We start from the raw sequence: 13,473 nt of genomic DNA on the forward strand, positions 1-13,473 counted from the left end.
CTATACTAATTTGAAGTCAGGCATTGTGTGCTTTTTAAAATACTTATTCTGTGATAGTGAGGCCTCTGACATTGCTAAGCTAAAGCACTGTGATGCTAGGGAATTTTCATGAAAATCATAGAATTGTAGAGTTGGAGGGGAGCCCTTCATGCTCTTTATTGCAGCTTGTAAAACAGTGATCGAATTGCCCCCCAAACCTCAGGCTTTTATATACATTATTTACACAATGAGTCCTGTCTGATTGGCTTATTCTGCTTCCCTCCTGGAGCCAGATTGGTCTTTTCCTGCAAGCCAATCAGTTGTTGCATTCTAGGATCCTACTTGCCTATTGTTCTAGGATCCAAGCATAGTACATAACAGTATCCATGACAGATGGCCCTCCAACATCTGCTTAAAAACCTCCAGGGAAGGAGAGTCCACAACCTCCTGAGGGAGACCGTTCCCACTGCCAGAAAGTTTTTCCTCATGTTTAGTCGGAATCTCCTTTCTTGTTATTTGAATCCACTGGTTTGAGTCGAACCCTCCAGAGCAGCAGAAAACAAGCTTGCTCCTTCTTCTATGGGACTGCCCTTGAGATATCTGAAGATGGCTTTCATATCTCCTCTCAGACTCCTTTTTTTCCAGGCTAAACATACCCAGCTCCTTCAACTCTTCCTCATAAGGCTTGGTTGCCCTCCTCTGCCCACATTGCAGCTTGTCAACATCCTTCTTAAATTTCATCACCCAGAACTGGACACAGTATTCCAGGTGTGGTCTGAACAAGGCAGAATAGAGTGGTATTATTACTTCCCTTGATCTAGACACAATATACTTTTGTTGATGCAGACAGTTGGCTGAGATTAAACTTGACAGAAGCCTTAGGAAAGGGGAAGCTATGCAGAGCAGACTACAGATTGGAAAACTGATGTAAGGACATCCCAGGAAGCAAGGTGCAGAGGTGGCAGAAGGCCTTGAGGCAGGAAGGCTGGAGCGAATCTTCACACTGCAGCCAATGTCCCAAAAGAAGTGCCCTGTGCCATTTTTGAAGGATCCTTTCTGAATTACTGGCTGCATGCTATTGCAAATGAAACACCAAGATGATCAAGCACCTTTTGTTTTAAAGTACAGCTTGTACGAAAACATAGCAAACAACTGTTGGAAATGTGGGGAAAGTAATGGAGACATGTATCATATGTGGTGGACATATAGAAAGATTAGAGAATTTTGGTGCCTTGTTTATGATGAGCTGGGGGAAAAACTTTGGGTTAACCTTTCCAAAAAAAGCCCGAGGCTTTTCTACTAAGCATTCTCAGCAACGATGTTCCGAAAAATTTGAGAGGAATTTTTCTATATGCCACGGCTGCAGCTCGAACATTGATAGCAATGAACTGGAAAGGCGGAAATGTTTCAGCTATAACGGACTAGCAAATAAGTCAAAAGGTACTAACTGTTGTAAGAATGTATTAGAAGGAATATAAAGAATAACTCAATAATGATAGGCATATTCATTACTAGAATAAGGCTATAAACCAGGAAATGATAGGAAGACCAACTACACCTTTTTCTTTTTTTTCTTTTTTTTTCTTTCTTTAACTCATGTTAATAAAAAGATCAGACAACAAAAGATAGTAAAAATACAAATCAGTTTAATTTATGTAAACAAACAGAATACTACTTGTATATGGTTTTTGCTTACATGGATTATATATATGTTTACTCAAGAAGATGTACAATACATATGTATATGTATGTCATACGAGATATGCTATATGAAATGTGTCATATGATATAAGAGATTGTTAATAAAGCAAAAAAAAAAAATACAGCTTGCACAATCTTGTAGGCCCAGAAAACGGTCTGCTGGTAAGGTCTCTCAAGTCCCTGGAGTGAAAAGTTACTCTGCTATGGTTTGGGATTGCCTGTGGCAGCCTTCCTCTTCTCAGCGCTAAATTTGCAACTCTCCAATTCTGTGATTCTATGATTCTTAGCCACAGGACAGAGACAGAGGGGGGCCAATGGCAGGACATCTTGAGTCTTTGCAAGCATGCATATTGAATGTTTTCAAAGCCCTCCATCCTTTGCAAACAGTTGGTTGGAACACCAGTGGAGTTCGGTCCTTTCATCATGGCAAGCAGTGTGATACTTACAGAGCCTGCATCCATCCCACTTCTCATACAGTAGAGCATTGAGAACTGATGGCCCTGAGCAAAAAAATCAGCTCCCTGAAGGTTACCATCTGGCTCTGAATTGCCAAGCCAGAGTCAAATGGTGTGTATAAATTTCCTTGTGGCTTTGAGTGGATACAAGAAACAGTGGTGAAAATAACCATTCTGCAAGTTTCTTAATAACATAAAAAATATATCCATTCTCCTCTTTTCTTGGCAGCAAGGAATTTCAGAAACTTAAAGAGGAAAGGAGCTTTAATATTTGGCTTGAGGAATGGTTTGGGGAGCATTTTATCTTTGGGCACATTAATACAAAAGGTACGTAATAAGCAATGTCAGGGTTTCAGGGAGAGAAGAGCAGATGGGGGAGGAGACAGAGAGCGAGGGGGAAGAATCCCAGAGAGATGAGGAGGAGGATGACGATGCCCAAAGGTCGTCCATGAGTCTGACCAGTGAGTCAGAGGACTCCCAAAAGGGGGCCCCCCTGGTCAGACCAAAGGGGGGACAAGGGGGAAGCAGTGAGGAGCAGGGGAGCGAAGGGAGAAGCCCCAGTGGGAGTTGGAGACAGGAGCTGGCTTCTCAGCCGGAACGGAGTGAAGGGGGTGGAGTTACCAGTGTGTCAGAGGGAGCAGAGCAAGAAAGAGACAGGGGAAGGAGATCGGAGCAGGGCGCTCAGCCGGAAGGGGTGGAGAGCAGCACCGGGAGCAGTGTAGCGGTCGAGAGAAAGGTCAGGAGCAACGTACGCGCGCCAAGTTCAAATGTAGAGGCGCGCGGAAGTGAGGAGAGCCCTGGGGAGGAGCCCGGCCCCAAAGCGAGAAGGAGGGGGGCAGAGGCGTCAGAGGATTCAGCCTCGGGCGAGTCCCGGCGAGGGGGAACCCAGGGGGGCAGAAAGACCCTGCGGAAAAGGAAGGAGAGGAAGAGGTGGTCCAGGACTAGCCTCTTAAATTGGTGCCTCGGCGGGACAGATTCAGAGGGGACTTCAGCGGTCTAACGTTACAGACGTAGAGTCACAAAGATGGAATGTAAACGCAACCATGATCTTCAATAAAGACTTTCTGTAAATAAACCGGATCGGAGTTGGGTCTCTTGTGAGCTGGGACCAAACGGGTGGCTCTGACAGTAAGTCCCCTCTCCAGAACGCAAAAAATTTTTTTTTGCACAGCTCACCAACGGGAGCAGCCATGAGCGCGGAGGAACAGCTGCTTACGCTGAGGAATCAAGTTACCGAACTCACAGCTGCAGTCATTGCATCACAGAAGAAGAATGACGAACTGGACAAGGCTTGCCAGGACCTGCGAACAAGGTGGGAGCAGGCAGGCAGGGCAGGGGTCCCGGGTTCCAGATCGGAGGGCGTTGCACTTGGACGGCGGGGGGGGCGCCCTAGTTACGCACTTTAATGGCAACCTGCAAGACTACCCTAACTTCAGGGCAGACGTCGTGTATGCACTGCATTTACTCCGTCATGATTTTAAAGATGAGGAGGAGAGAGTGGGGTTCATAATTTCGCATCTGCATGGGGAGGCCAGAGCTTGGCTGCGCAATTTGTGGCGCGAAGATGGCCCTGCCCGCCGCAATTCTGATGAATTTATTAAAGCGATGGATGCTTGTTTCCAGTCCTCTGTGGATGTGGATATTGCGCGTAGACAGATGCACGGACTGCGGCAAGGCAAAGCCACTGTACGTCAATATCATTCCAAGTTCTTTGCATTACTAACTGCGTTGGGCTGGGAGAAGGATAGTAAACCAGTCAGAGATCTTTTCTGGGAAGGTCTTAGCCCCCCCGTCAAGGATGAGATCGCCAGGGGGGATAGACCCCAGACCCTAGAAAACGTAGTGCAACGGGCTTTGGCTATAGGAATCCGACATGAGGGACGCCCGTGGCACGAGGGGGAGGGACCCCAGGCGCGTGCACCAGCGAGAACCCCCCCTTTTGTCCCCAGGGACTTCAGCCAGACGCACCCCTCGCCCTTGGGGAGGCAAGGAGAAGAGCCGATGGAAATCGGTGGTGCTAGGGCTCAGACACCATCCAGAGCCCCTGTTTCCGGTGCAGTGAAGGCGAAGCCTCCTAGAGGGACCAGGAAATGTTACATCTGTGACAGTGCACACCATATGGTGAAAGAGTGCCCCCAGAGGCTCCAAAAACACACTGCAGCTCTAGCAACAGTGGCAGCGGAAGTGGTGCAAAGAGAGCAGCCTCAGGGAAACGACAGTGCCTGGCTGGAAGCGGAGCTACTGGGGCTCAGCCAGGCGGATCTGTAGAACAGTCCCCAGCACCCTTGCAACGCACAGACCCTTTACCACCCAAGCCAGCAGTGCAACTCACTGCAACCCTTCAGCTGCCAAATGGACAATCCCTGGAAGTTCCCATCACGATTGATTCAGGAAGCAATGCGGATTTTGTGGGAATACAATTTGTCAAGCAGCATAGCATAGCGCTCCTGCCTGCAACGACGCCTCTGAACGTGGTCACAGTGGACGGCAGGAAATTGCTGGGAGGGCAAGTTGTGCAGCAGACGCCTCCCATGGTGATGCAGATTGGAAATCATCGAGAACTCATTAGCTTCAATGTCACCCACCTGTCAGACACGCCCATTGTGTTAGGCATGAGTTGGCTGGAGAGGCATAGTCCCGCTGTAGCGTGGTACCACCGGCAGATCACCTTCTGCTCATCGTATTGTGCTCAGCATTGCATCCAAACCAATCAGGAGGAAGGAGCTGAGCAGCAACTGCACCTGGGCATGGTGCAGGCAGTGCCTCACAAGTACGAGGGATTCTTGGAGGTTTTCTGCGAGAAAGAAGCTGACAAGTTGCCGCCTCACAGGCCTTACGACTGTACGATCGACCTGGTGCCAGGGGCGCAGCTGCCAACTGCAAAGCTGTATTCCATGTCTGAGGACGAGATGCAAGAGCTCAGAGAGTTCATAGAGCATAATCTGAAGCGCGGGTTCATCCGGGAATCCAAAACAGTGGGAGGCAGTCCTGTTTTCTTTGTGAAGAAGAAAGACACGCCCCAAAAAAGACTCATTGTGGACTATAGATTCATAAACAGACTGACTAAGCCCAAGGCCTTTCCCATGCCCAAGATTGACGACCTCCTAGCGACCGTTAGGAAGGGTAAGATCTTCACCAAGTTGGATTTGCGTGGAGCGTACAACCTCATCCGCATCCGGAAGGGCGATGAGTGGAAGACTGCCATGTTCACGCCTCTAGGCACGTATGAATACAGAGTTATGCCGTTTGGTCTCCAAAATGGCAGCCACGTTTTCCAAGCATTTATGCATCACGTGCTGGCGGGACTCCTCTACAAGAAGTGTGTATGTTTTCTCGACGACATCCTGATTTTCTCGGAATCGCCGGAAGCTCATGAGAAGGATGTAAAGGAGGTCCTACAGAGGTTGCAGGAGCACAGGCTGTACGCCAAGTTGGAGAAGTGCCAGTTTGATGTGACGGAGGTGGATTTCCTTGGCTACAAGCTGTCCGACGAGGGGCTGGCCATGGACAGAGGCAAGGTCCAAGCGGTGTTGGACTGGAAGAGCCCACGCAATCGGAAGGAGGTCCAGAGATTCATCGGATTTGCCAATTTTTATCGCAAATTCATCAAAGGTTTTGCAAATGAGACGGCAGCAATCACGGACACCCTCAGTTCCAAGAAGAAGAAGTTCGCTTGGACGGAACAGGCAGAGCGCTCTTTTCGGAAGCTTAAAAGCCTCTTCGCCTCCGAGGAGCAGCTGCTGCACGTGAATCCCGGCAGGCCCATGCGGGTGGAAACCGACGCGTCAGACAGAGCGGTTGGAGCCGTCCTTCTGCAGGAGGATCCGCAAGGCAATTGGAGGCCGGGTGCCTTCTACTCCCGGAAGCTCAGCAAGACGGAGCGGAACTACACCATATGGGACAGGGAGCTGTTGGCCATTCATGCAGCTTTCAAAGCGTGGCGACACTTCCTCATAGGAGCCAAGCACACAGTGCAGGTCCGCACGGATCACAAGAACTTAGAGTATTGGCGAACGGCAAGGCTGCAGACCCAAAGACACATGCGCTGGGCAGAATTCTTTGCGGATTTCGACTTCAAAATAGAATACATCCCGGGAGACTCCAATGTTATAGCAGACGCGCTCTCCAGGAAACCGCAATACCTGGAAGAGACGACACCAATTGCAGCGAAGCACATTTTCACACCACAGGCGTGGGCATGCGCTGCCATCGCAGTCGACCTGGACGCGGTGCGACGCGCGTTGCAAGCGGATCAATTTGCACAGTCCAAGATGGAGGAGCTCCGCAGCGGGTCGCAAAGAGACGATGAGTTCCAGTTGCGGGACGGACTCTTAACTCGCAAGGGTGCCCTCTACGTGCCTAACGACGAACTTCGCGCAAAGGTTCTGCAGCAAATGCACGACGCCCCCAGTGCGGGCCACTTCGGCAAGGAGAAGACAATAGAATTAGTGGCCAGGGACTTTTGGTGGCCCCAGATGCGGGGAGAGGTGGCGGATTACGTCGCCAGGTGTGACACCTGTCAGAGGTCCAAACCAGTACACCAGAAGCCGGCGGGGTTGTTGGAACCGCTGGAAACGCCGCAGCAACCGTGGGAGAGGGTAGCACTGGACTTTGTTACTGACCTGCCTAGCTCCAGGGGCAAGACGGCGGTGCTGGTGGTTGTGGACTTGTTCACCAAGATGGCGCACTTCATTCCTTGTGCCAAGGTGGCGACGGCAGAACAGACCGCCAAACTCTTCATCGACCACGTGTTCAGAGTGCATGGACTACCGCAGTCCGTCCTGTCCGACAGGGAGCGCCAATTTGTTTCCAACTTCTGGCAGAAGCTTCTGGGTATCCTGCACGTCAAGATCGACCTAGCGTCGGCGAGACATCCACAGACCAACGGCCAAGCAGAGAGGGTCAACGCGATCATGCAGCAGTACCTGAGGTGTTACGCCAATCAGCGACCAGCAGCGTGGGTGGACTACCTGCCGATGGCTGAGTTTGCCTACAACAACACGAAGCACGCATCGACCGGGGTGACGCCGTTCTTCGCGAACAATGGCCGTCATCCCAGAACCTTTCCGAGACTTATAACGCCAGGAGAGGGGGTGCCTCAAGAGGCCGACCAGTTCGCAGCAGAGTTGCAAGAGGTGCACGAGGAGCTGCGGAGACATTTGGAGCTGGCCAAGCAGGCCTATAAGGTGCAGGCGGACAAGCACAGAAGGGCGGGAGAGGACATCCAGGTGGGGGACTGGGTATGGTTAGCGGCCCAAGCTATGCCAGCCAAATCGTTAGCCAAGAAGAAGCTAGGACACAGGCAGCTAGGACCATACCAAGTTGAGGCTAGGATCAATCCTGTAGCGTTTCGCCTGGCCCTTCCAGAAGGCTCCAGAGTGCACCCGGTCTTTCATAGGTCGGTGCTCACTCCCTACAAGGCCCCGCACAGGTTTCAAGAGTCAGAAACAGTACCAGACCCACGCAAAGGGGCACCCAAGAGGGGGGGGGTCGCCGAGGGCCGAACCCCTTAACGAGGTCACAGAGATACTGGACTCGAGATGGGGGGAGGAGGGGGTTGAATACTTTCTCGCCAGGGAGGGCACCCCAGCCACTGCCAGTAGTTGGGTGCCGGGCTACGCGTTAGACGAACCCCTTTTGAAAGAAGAGTTCCATGCACTTTTCCCACATAGACCCATGCCAGCTGAGTACTTTGATGACTGGCTTTTCACACCCACATTGTCAGATAGCACGTTCAGGGGTTTCTCTTCCCCCGAGGAAAGAACACCAGAATCAAGCCCGCCCAGGGGATCGTGCTCGGGGGTGGACACGGAAACCCCTTATTGGTGGGAGGAGCAACCAGAGGAGGAATGGCGTAAGAGGTGGATGATGGGTCCTTGGCGGGCAGCACCAGAGGAAGTAGCAATGGAAGAAGAGACTGAGATGCCTTTGGGTGAAGAACCCGAGTTCGAACACACATACACAGAACTGCCAGCAGAGAACATTGACGTAGACGACCTGTATCCTGAGCCTACCCCCGAAGAGCCGCAGTTTCCACAACCGGCCCCCGGCGAGCGGGAGGGGGGAAGGGGGGGCTTCGAGGGGGGGATGGATGTCAGGGTTTCAGGGAGAGAAGAGCAGATGGGGGAGGAGACAGAGAGCAAGGGGGAAGAATCCCAGAGAGATGAGGAGGAGGATGACGATGCCCAAAGGTCGTCCATGAGTCTGACCAGTGAGTCAGAGGACTCCCAAAAGGGGGCCCCCCTGGTCAGACCAAAGGGGGGACAAGGGGGAAGCAGTGAGGAGCAGGGGAGCGAAGGGAGAAGCCCCAGTGGGAGTTGGAGACAGGAGCTGGCTTCTCAGCCGGAACGGAGTGAAGGGGGTGGAGTTACCAGTGTGTCAGAGGGAGCAGAGCAAGAAAGAGACAGGGGAAGGAGATCGGAGCAGGGCGCTCAGCCGGAAGGGGTGGAGAGCAGCACCGGGAGCAGTGTAGCGGTCGAGAGAAAGGTCAGGAGCAACGTACGCGCGCCAAGTTCAAATGTAGAGGCGCGCGGAAGTGAGGAGAGCCCTGGGGAGGAGCCCGGCCCCAAAGCGAGAAGGAGGGGGGCAGAGGCGTCAGAGGATTCAGCCTCGGGCGAGTCCCGGCGAGGGGGAACCCAGGGGGGCAGAAAGACCCTGTGGAAAAGGAAGGAGAGGAAGAGGTGGTCCAGGACTAGCCTCTTAAATTGGTGCCTCGGCGGGACAGATTCAGAGGGGACTTCAGCGGTCTAACGTTACAGACGTAGAGTCACAAAGATGGAATGTAAACGCAACCATGATCTTCAATAAAGACTTTCTGTAAATAAACCGGATCGGAGTTGGGTCTCTTGTGAGCTGGGACCAAACGGGTGGCTCTGACAAGCAAGTTCTCAATTTTTTTGCAATCCCTGCAAATTCAAGTTTATTATTCAAAATAATATGTTTGTTTTTGTACTGAATAATTGCACCTTTTGAGGTTTTAATGATAACTCTGTTGGAGAACAGTGCCTACTATCCAAAATATTCAGAGAAGTTTGATTAACAGTGATAAAATACTTTAAATTGAGTGGAGAGTTGCTTACTGAGATAACCAATTCTTACAATGGACATCATATATATGTATATGCAATGGGTAAGTTTTTAATAAAAAACTATAACATACACATTATGCTGTAAGAATATACAGATTGCATAGTAATTCAATTGCTACATGTTTGAATGATGCATTGAGACTTCCTTCCACATCTGATGGGGCTGTGACGTCACCCAGCAATATGGAAAATATATTTTATTATATGTTAAAGACATTATAGTTAAAGAGATCCCATTGATACCTATAAATATTTTATGTGAAGCCTTATGTTAGATCTGAATACAGACAGTTATTGGCTAATTCATTAATTATAGGTAGGATTTTATTACTAAATATTAGGAACAAGACCATTTGCCAAGTCCTGAGATCTGGAAATGAAAGAATTGGAAGATGGTGTTGATTTGTAATAGCACAATCCTAACCATGTCTTCTCAGAAGTAAATCCTACTGAGTGGGGCTTACTCCTATGTAGGTAAGGCTAGGATTGTGGCCTTAGTTGACCTGTTTTAAATATCTCCGGGGTGGAAATATTAATTTAAACCAGGCTTTGTTAACACAATAGAACCCATTTATACAATACTTGAACAAGACTGTCCCATGGTGACCTACTCATCTAGTGATACTGGCTATGGTCTGAGATAGATGCTGAATATTTTTCTCATTTTCTTTCTCAGTTTGGGCTGTAGTGCTTTTTGTTCATTTAGTTCCTCTTGTTTGTACAGTAATGACTACAGTGATGATGTACGTGCATTTGTGTGTATGAATATATCAGAGTGGATGTGCTCATGGGACTTGGGCTTAGTTGTCATGTGAGGTGGTAGATGCATTTTAGAAGTTCCTCCCCCTCCACTCTTTCCTCAAAGTGCTTCTCCTGTGGGAATTTCAACTCCCAAAGTGATATTTTCCACAGCCCTGTTTTCATGATTTAGCCTCTTTTCTGTAAACAATTTACTGTAATAAAGTGTGAACATCAGGGCTGTGTAGGAAGGTGTTAGTTTTTTGGGTCTAAAATGAGTGGCGTCTCTTCTAATGAGGGGCAGCTGAGTGGTACCATATGCTCCTAAGTTTTGAAATTAGTCGATCCACCCGTTTAAACGACTTGTCATTTTTCTATTTTGTTCATGCTTTCAGTTCCCTGAACTATAAGCTTGATTATTATGGAATGATCTTCGTTCTTTTACCCAGGTCCTTTATTCAAAGCTATTAATGTGATGTTCAGCAGGTGCTGACAGACATAAAGACCTCCTTGAAAAGAGCGAAGATCAGAAGCTTGGCTCTCCAGGGGCTTGCCTCATTAGCAATTATCCATGGACTTATACATTATGAGGGAACTCTGGGAACATACAGATCCCTAGCTCAACAAGAAACCTCATTCATCTATCTGTTTGCTAAAAGCCCATTATAAATACCTTTTTTCTGCAGCAAAGAGAACTTTAGTAATGGAAAATATAAGTAGCAGATACCTGATTAGTATCCACCAGTAGCACAAATGACAATCTTTCTGTCCTCAGAAAGCCTTCTTTCTAGATGTGGTGGGGAGACGTGTTAGTTTATTCATAAGACTGTATAAATTTAGAAGGGGGATTAATTTTTAACCGGGGGGGGGGGACATACAGGTGAGGGGACATTAATCAATGCACCAGGTCTCCTACCCCCTGGGGTAGGAGAGCACTTTCAGTCCAGCAGCAGGCACAGTCAAACCAAGACATGGTTGGGCTATGAATGCAACTCTTACCTGTGTACAATGGGCTTAATTCCAGCTACTAGATTCCTACAGACAGACATACAGTCGTATCTCCATTCTGGCATGAAAGGGACACCATCACTTTTCAAGGACACATTCTGGCAAAAGGAAGGTACAGAGCAAGGCTGGCTAGGGAGAAGCCATGGTGTAGGGAGGACCAGGGAGAGAAACCTGGAGGGCTCCATTTAGCTCCCACACCTGAGGTTCCTTGCCCCTGCTCAAGACAAACTCAGGATTAGGGCAGGTGAAGAGGGGAGAGGTCCATGGCACAAATGGGTATGAAGTTTAGATTAACTACACTTGGTGTCTGATGCAGGAATGGGGAGAACATGTGCAGAACAGTCTTGGCTGTCCCAAACACATCTAGTTTGGTCCTTAAACACTACAATCTGTAACCCACGCTGAGATCTTAGGATGAAGGGCAGGCAGCAAACAAACTGGTTTCTTTTGCTGCCATTTGTAAAGCTATTGTTGTTGTTTAGTAATTATTTCTAAGTACGGTGTCTCATTGCAGTAGCCTTTTCTGGCCTTACTAAAATTTCAAGTAAAAAGCCCTTGTTGCACTTGTGCTTGTGTGTAGGAGCTATACACAAGGCTGGTTGCTTTCTAGTTTGGAAGTCCTTTCCTTTGTTGCTTTAGCTAATTTCACTCAGATATGTAGCTATATTTAACACATGGAATTTCTGACCTATCAGCAGAAATGCTCTAGCTATGAAGCAAATAACTCTTAATGTGAGCAGCTAAAGAAGCTTTGATTGTTTTTCCTGCTACTAGGCCAAGTCACTTAAGGAGAGGTTTACAATACGGGGTTACAATTCTCATTAAAATACAAGTTTCTGAAAGATTAAAAGGTATCCTTTACTTTGATCTGCGAAAGGGAAAAGGAAAAGGGTTTATCAGCTTCAAGGGATTTCGGGTTTGCTATGGAGAATTTAACATAACCATAAATTTGTTTCAGTTGAATAGAGTGTTTTAATGTACACGAAATCAGACACAAGAAGTGTTGGGAGCAGAAATTTGGAAAGAAGAAAGCAAAGAAGAAAGGATCAACACTTTTACATAGACGCAAAGGAGTTTTAACCTTCTATCATAATATTCCACCGTGTCTGTGTGCCTGTTTTCTTGGTGCTGGTGAGGGAGATACTTCAGAGAACCTCCCAGTTTCCACCTGAGAGACAGATTCCCAAATCCTCCTTTCCCATTACTGCAGACTAAGCCATATCATTGCTTTACAGCAGTGCCATGAGAACATCACAGAAGAAGGTAAGAGCCAAGAGGACCAAAAGATGAAGAGGAATCAGGGATCCAGAGGAAGGAAGCTGGAGGAAGGAAGCTGGAGCTAGCAGTCAGCCATTCATCTTCAGACCTTATTTGCAACCCTATTTCTAATCACATGCACACCATTTGATATGCATTTTGCAAGTATGTTTTATACCCTCTGTAAAGGACATTGTGGTGCATTTTATATTTAGCTGTCTCTTGGTATTGGAAAGAAGGCAGAAGAAAATCCACATTTCACTGGTGATGGAAATATGATCAACTAGCATTCTGGATTCAAAGATCTGCACTGGGACTTGCAGATCTGATGTTTTATGATGCACTAAAAAACCAGGAGGGCAGACCTGGCTTGCGCATCTCCTCCACCCATGTTCTGATGATTCACACCATGTTGACCCACTCATCCACATTCAAATAACTGGTCAGCATGGTTGACCCTACATGAGCTGGAGGGTCGATTTCTGAAGCAGGGAGCCCTCTGTTCTCCAGGAAGCTCCCTGCACTTTTTACAATTTTGCAAATTCAAATAGCTAAAGCTAAAGTATCTTTAAGAAAATAGCAACAGTATTCCAGTTTCTAAAATGTATAGAAAAGATTCACAAAAAAGTGAAGAAAATAAACATTGGCTTTCAAGAGCAAAAAAGATTGTGGTCATGGCTAGCTTTTTCTGTTTTTTAAACCTATTAGGTCAGGTTTATACTGAATTAAAGTTTGCCACTCTGCTCCCAAATCAGTGAGGTGCTAGCTTTAGTGACACATGTGCTAAACTGCAATCATGCCCTATTATTAGTTCCCTGCTGAGAGCTAAAGATGAAGTTTGCTAGCATTGCTTTATGTATTATGCAGTTGTACATGGAAGGAAGACCAAAAAGGAAGACCTGGCTGAACAGAAAGCCTGAAGCCAGAGGCCTTCTGTGACTAAGATTACAATCTGAAACAATTCAGGGCTGCTGACAAGGCAGTATGAGGGTACAAACTTACTGGGCCTCATGCCAACATGGGACCCAGACTCTTAGCTTTCATTAAAAAAAAAAGTTTATTGGGAATTTTAAAAGAAAGTTATAAAACAACTCCTGGAGATAACTTTAAAGCTTCAGTTTTTGGCAGGCAGCACTATTGCTTAATCACAGTTGCCAAGGAATTAAAGAAAGGAATGTTGACCAGCAGAAAGAAATAGGGGAAGGTGGTTGAAGGAACTTACCGGGGTATGTTTGTTTAAGCACCTT

The 13,473-nt window shown here is 47.9% G+C and overlaps 2 long non-coding RNA genes across 3 annotated transcripts in view; both read left to right on the forward strand.

Annotated features, from left to right (window-relative positions):
• Nucleotides 1-13,473, forward strand: part of LOC309367792 — a 95,191-nt gene that overhangs the window by 16,169 nt on the left and 65,549 nt on the right. The gene's annotated exons all lie outside the window — the stretch shown is intronic.
• LOC309367771 lies at nt 385-12,822 on the forward strand. 2 transcript variants are annotated; one of them, XR_014167343.1, is made up of 4 exons: nt 385-1,419; nt 2,365-2,462; nt 9,565-9,693; nt 11,928-12,822. It is a non-coding gene; the product is annotated as an uncharacterized lncRNA (long non-coding RNA). The 2 variants fall into 2 exon arrangements; XR_014167344.1 differs by lacking the exon at nt 385-1,419 and adding an exon at nt 1,721-2,247.

This window comes from Podarcis melisellensis, assembly GCF_964234715.1.
Source record: "Podarcis melisellensis genome assembly, chromosome: 4".
Classification (NCBI taxonomy): domain Eukaryota; kingdom Metazoa; phylum Chordata; class Lepidosauria; order Squamata; family Lacertidae; genus Podarcis; species Podarcis melisellensis.